The sequence below is a fragment of the Marmota flaviventris genome, chromosome 19, assembly GCF_047511675.1.
Source record: "Marmota flaviventris isolate mMarFla1 chromosome 19, mMarFla1.hap1, whole genome shotgun sequence".
Lineage (NCBI taxonomy): Eukaryota > Metazoa > Chordata > Mammalia > Rodentia > Sciuridae > Marmota > Marmota flaviventris.
In genome coordinates this window covers 20,326,418-20,332,417 of record NC_092516.1, presented here as the reverse complement: position 1 = coordinate 20,332,417, position 6,000 = coordinate 20,326,418, and positions in this window count along the sequence as shown.

Here is a 6,000-nt window from a genome sequence, read left to right as displayed (position 1 = left end):
GGGGGGGAGGAGGAGGAGGGGGAGGAGGAGATGATGATGGAGATCTTGGGGCTGGGATTGTGGCTCAGTGGTGGAGTGCTTGTCTAGCACGTGCGGGGCACTGGATTCAATCCTCAGCACCACGTAAAAATAAATAAATAAAAGAAAGGGGGGCTGGGGATGTGGCTCAAGCGGTAGCACGCTCGCCTGGCATGCGTGCGGCCCGGGTTCGATCCTCAGCACCCCACATACAAACAACCATGTTGTGTCCGCCGAAAACTAAAAAATAAATATTAAAAAATTCTCTCTCTCTGTCTCTATCACTCTCTCTTTAAAAAAAAAAGAAGAAAGGTATTGTGTCCAACTATTTCTAAAAATAAATAAATAAATGTTAAAAAAGAAGAAGATCTTGCCTTGCCTTCTAATATCTGAGGTTCTTTGTTAGAAATCTCTGTAACAACTTCATCAGCAACATATTCCTTGAAAAAAAGCGTTCTCCTCAAGATTACCACAAATGTTGCCATTAAATCTTTGAAGTCAGAGGTGGTGACTAAGGCCTGTAATCCCTACAACTTGGGAGGCTGAGGCAGGAGGATTGCTAGTTAGAGGCCAACTTCAGCAACTTAGTGAGGCCCTAAGTAACTTAAGAAGACCCTATCTCAAAAGGGTGGTTCAGTGATTAAGCACCCCTGGGTTCAATACCCAGAGCCAAAAAAAAACCCTAAAACATTTAATCTTCCAAGAGTAAAATCTTAGGACACTCTGGAGGGTTGAGGTTTATACACATGGTATCATCTAGAAAGAAATAACTTGCACAACAAAATAACTGCAAGACTACTAAAATATGTGGACAGAACGCTGGGCAATGCGTATGAAAGGGTGTTAGACTAAGTAGAGCAAAACAGAGCACTATATTGGGTTGAAGTCTTGGACATCGGTGCACTTACTAGAAGTCTGTATTTAATGTTAGCTCATGCAGTTGGAGGTGGTTCTAACAATTTACTCAGTTTACTGAAAAAAAAAATGCCCTCAACGATGGCATAACTTTAATGGAGATGCCAGAGCTTCCCTGCCAAGATTTGGAGGAGGGAATCGAAGGGTTAAGGGAATAGGAATGCTGGAGTTAATCTCCAATATTATGGAGATTACATCATGTGCAACTGACATAATCATCCCTTAAATACTTTCGATGAGAAGACCTAGAAGATACTTCTTTCATGAAGGCATTGAGAAATAGATCACTGAGGAAAACATCTGTATTTCTGAAATGCCCTGCTGTTGCTCAGTGTTTGTGTAAGCAAGGTATGACCACAGGTATGATGGGAACCTGAAACAGAAGAGATCAAGCACATTGTCACCCAAGATGAGATAGGTGCATGTGTTAAAGGGCAGCAGGGACATCCTAGTAACCATCTTTGGCAGTGGATAACTCTTCACCACCTTCCTAGGATTAAATGGATGGGCAGCCACCAAATAATTGTTTGATTTATATAACAGAATGAAATCTTACCCTGGTAGCCAAAAGCCCAACTTGAGTTGCCACAATGGAGATTCATGGTCCCTCTCCCAGTTTCCAGACCCAAGTCAGCATATATCCAGAGTCCTTCAGTTGAAGAGAAGTTTGAGTCTCCTTGATAAAGGGACAGTGCCCGTTTACTAGAGTAACTGTGCATTAGGGAGAAGAAACAACCCACACTTAATCAGGGTGGTGGCACATGCCTGTAATCCCAGTTACTCAGAAGGCTGAGACAGGAGGACTCCAAGTTTGAGGCCAGCATGGGTAATTTACAAAAACTCTTGTCTCAAACTTTTAAAAAGGGCCAAGAAGCTGGGCATGGTGACACATGCCTGTAATCCCAGCAGCTGAGGAGGCAGAGGTAGGAGGATTGCAAGTTCAAAGCCAGCCTCAGCAACTTAGTGACACCCTGTCTCAAAATAAAAACATAAAATGGGCTGGAGAATGTGGCTCAGTTATGAAGTGACCCTGGATTTGATCTCTGGTAACAAAAAAGGTCAGTGGGGGCTGGGGATGCTGCTGAGGATATAGCTCGATAGTAGAATGCTTGGCTCTAGCATGCATTAGGCCCTGGGTTCAATCCCCAGTTCCACAATCAATCAATTAACCAATAACTTCATGTAGGCATTACTTGAGAGATCACATCCTTAAAAAATGAGGTTCTATTTTATAGGAAGCAGGATGTACTTTAATCAGAGACCATTATGTGGTGCTGTCTCCTGTATAGCCCGAACAGATGAGTCAGAACCAAGGAGTGGAATTGGATCTTGTTCTTCTCCCTACTCTATTGAATAACCCATTTGTAGAACTTTTGCTTCCCATCTTGTCCAATTTGAGCTTTGCTGATTTGGAGGTCTTATTTCCCAAGGGAGAAATTCTTCCTCCAGGTGACACAACAATGGTTTCATTGTATTGGAAGATGAGACTGTCACCTGGCCATTGTGGACTTTTCATGCCACTGAACAAACTGTAGACAAAAGGATAACTCTACTGGCAAGAGTCATTGATTCTTTTGAGTAGGAGGAAAGTGGGCCCCACTATGAGTAGGGGCAAGAATGGTCTATGGGAACCCAGGGGTTCTGCCAGGTAGCTCTGACTACTTCCAAGCCCAATGGCAAAGGCCAGTGGAAGACTACAGTAACTAAAAGACAGCAGGATGATGGCTGACCTTCAGGAATGGAGTTTGGCTTCATTTCGCCAGGTAAAATTCTAGTTATCTAAGATTCTAGGTGATGTCCAGGTAAATATGACCTGAATAATTAAAGAAGGAACCATAGTATCCAACTTGGAACTTATGACCAATTACAGAAATGGGGACTCTAGCAGCTTGATGTATTTTCTCTTTCCTAATAGGCATGTGTTTATTTGTATATGCAAACTATTTCCTTTTTCTCTCCTCATTTTATGTTTATACAATTTAGTGTTATGTAGCAGAATATTCAGAAGGACAATGGCTGACCTTTGAGACTATGGGACTCTTTCTAGGGAAAGGGTGAAAACTTCACTTATTCTTCACACAAATGGGGAATGGGAAGGGTGGAGAGAGGATGATTGACAGTACAAAGTACAATTGGATAGGAGGGATATCTTCTATTTTAAGTACAGTAAGCTTGACAACAATTAATTAAATAGTTCAAAATAACCAAATGTGCTGAAATTTATAGACCCTTAATTTTTAAAAAAAAAGCTAATGGAGAGATTTTGATTGTTCTCAATACAAAAGAAAGGTGTTTGAGGCAATGGATATGCTGATTACCCTGATGTGATATTACACATTGTTTACATTTATAGAGATATCCTATTGTGCATCACAAATATGTGCAATTCAAAAAAATTGTGCCATAACTTACCCAAGTATGTTTTTCTATCACTGGAAAACTTTTTAGCTATTTGTTTTCATTCAACTAACAACTATATAATAATAAAAGCAGTATATGTGTGTTTACTTTCAAAAAAAAAACAAATATGTGCAATTATCACACATCAATTAAAACTTAAAATGTTTTGAATATAACTAGAAGAGAATTAGGAATGGGGAGGGGAAGAGAAGGAGAGCTTAGTAGAAAACCAGAGAAAACAGAAGGCGTCTGAAGTCAAGGAAGAGGTGAACTCTCAGTCAGTGTGTGGTATCTGAGCCATGAAAAATAGGAGGGCGAGGGCTGGGGATGTGGTACAATTTTTTTTTTTTTTTAAAGAGAGGGAGAGAGGGAGAGAGAGAAAGAGAGAATTTTTTTAATATTTATTTTTTAGTTATCGGCGGACACAACATCTTTGTTTGTATGTGGTGCTGAGGATCGAACCCGGGCCGCATGCATGCCAGGCGAGCGCGCTACTGCTTGAGCCACATCCCCAGCCCAATGTGGTACAATTTGCCCAACATGGTACAATTTGCCCAACATGCACAAGGTCCTGGGTTCAATCCCTAGCACTGAAAAAAAAAATGAAATCAAATAAACATAGGAGGGGCACTGGGGAAATTATGACAGATCTAAGAATGAGAATAGTATTTAAGGAAAAAAGGCTGGTTGACGTGGGGCTGAACAGGGAAAGATCCTGAATGTGGGCTTGAGAAAGACAAGCTAGCACAGTCTTACAGGGTTAAGAGACATACTATAGAATCAGGACTTAAAAAAGTGGACCAGTGTGGAAGTTCTGGAATTAAGAGAGCACACCAAGAGATGGGAGACCGAGAAGCCAGCTCAGTCTTTTGAAACTGTGTGGTTAACAGAAACTTCAGAAAGCCAAGGTCTCTAAAACCCAACTCACCAAAACAGGACAATAAATAATCTGCCCGGTTTTGAAGATAACATTAGGGATTTTCTCAGATGATTAGGAGCAGTTCCCGGTGATGAGGGCAAATGCACGTGTCGATCAGCCACATACATACCCAGCAGCTACCTTTACTTTATTAGCTTAGTAAAATGCACACCCCTAGGTGGAGACTTAAGATGGCAATGGGACACAGGCCGCACAAAGAAATATGATAAAGAGCAGCTCAGACACTATTAAAATTCCATCTCTACATGTGATAATGTTGAGACCAAGTTCTTACCTACCTGGCAGATGCCATAAAGCTATAGACCTTTGTCCTTTGTTTGAGGCGGCCTGACACTCTCAGTCAGCGCTGGGATTACAGGCATGGGCTACCATGCTCAGCTCAACACCTATTTTAAAATTACCCATGAAAACCAAGATCTCAGATAAGCATAGTTAATAGTTATTAATTTTTTGTCAAATGAAATCCCTAAAAGCAATGAACACAATATTTTAAACATCCTAATGGAGACAAATGTAATCCTGATTGGTAGTAATCTGGGCAAAAACATGTTAATAATTCTAAAAACATCTTTACTGTGACTTTACCAAAAATTTTAAATTAACTTATTTGTCAAAGATTTATTTAAGTCAAATGAACTAAGAGACATTTTTGTTTATTTATTTTTTTATTTTTAATATTTATTTTTTTAGTTTTCGGCGGGCACAGCATCTTTGTTTGTATGTGGTGCTGAGGATCGAACCCCGGCCGCATGCATGCCAGGCGAGCGCGCTACCGCTTGAGCCACATCCCCAGCCCCTATTTTTTTATTTTTAAAGAGAGAGAGAGAGAGAGAGAGAATTTTTTAATATTTATTTTTTAGTTTTCGGTGGACACATCTTTATTTTTATGTGGTGCTGAGGATCGAACCCAGTGCCCTGCGCATGCCAGGCGAGCGTGCTACTGCTTGAGCCACATCCCCAGCCCCACTAAGAGACATTTTTAGATTCAGTTTTTTAAAATGATCATCACTCCTTTATCTCTAAATCAATTTGGTACCATGAATACAGATATATACACAAGCACACAAGTAGACATACAATATATACAGGTATACAAACATGCATTAAAAGGCAGAAAACAAATATTTTATAATTATCATTTACTAGATTTTAGGTCTTCATAGGTAGGAGCATGCACCAGATTTAGAATACCAAAAATCAAAACATACTCTGACACAGAAGGTTATCAAATGACACACTGAGCAACAGATTACACCACAGGGGACACAGATATGGAGGAGGCCCATCTAGCTGGGGATGGTCGGGGCAGAGTCTATGAAGCAGTGGTTCAGGTGACTACTTGTTTATTAGCCACGAGGCAGATCCAAGTCAACATCCCCCTGTTTACCCTCCTCTTTAGGGCTTTCTAAAGGGGAAGATCCCTGCTTTTTTTTTTTTTTTTTTTCATTTGGGAATTAGTTAGCCATTAAATAACTGCTTAAAATAATAACCCTTGAATAATTAATTGCTTGTTTGGTACTGGGGATTGAACCCAGGAGTGCTTTATCACTGAGCTACATTCCCAGGCCTTTTTATTTTTTGTTTTGAGTCAGGGACAAGCTAAGTTGTTTAGGGCCTCACTAAATTGCTGAGGTTGGCTTTGATCTTGTGATCCTCCTGCATCAGTACCCAAACTGCTGGGATTACAGGCATGCGCCATTATGCCTGACTACGATAACTTTGTTTTT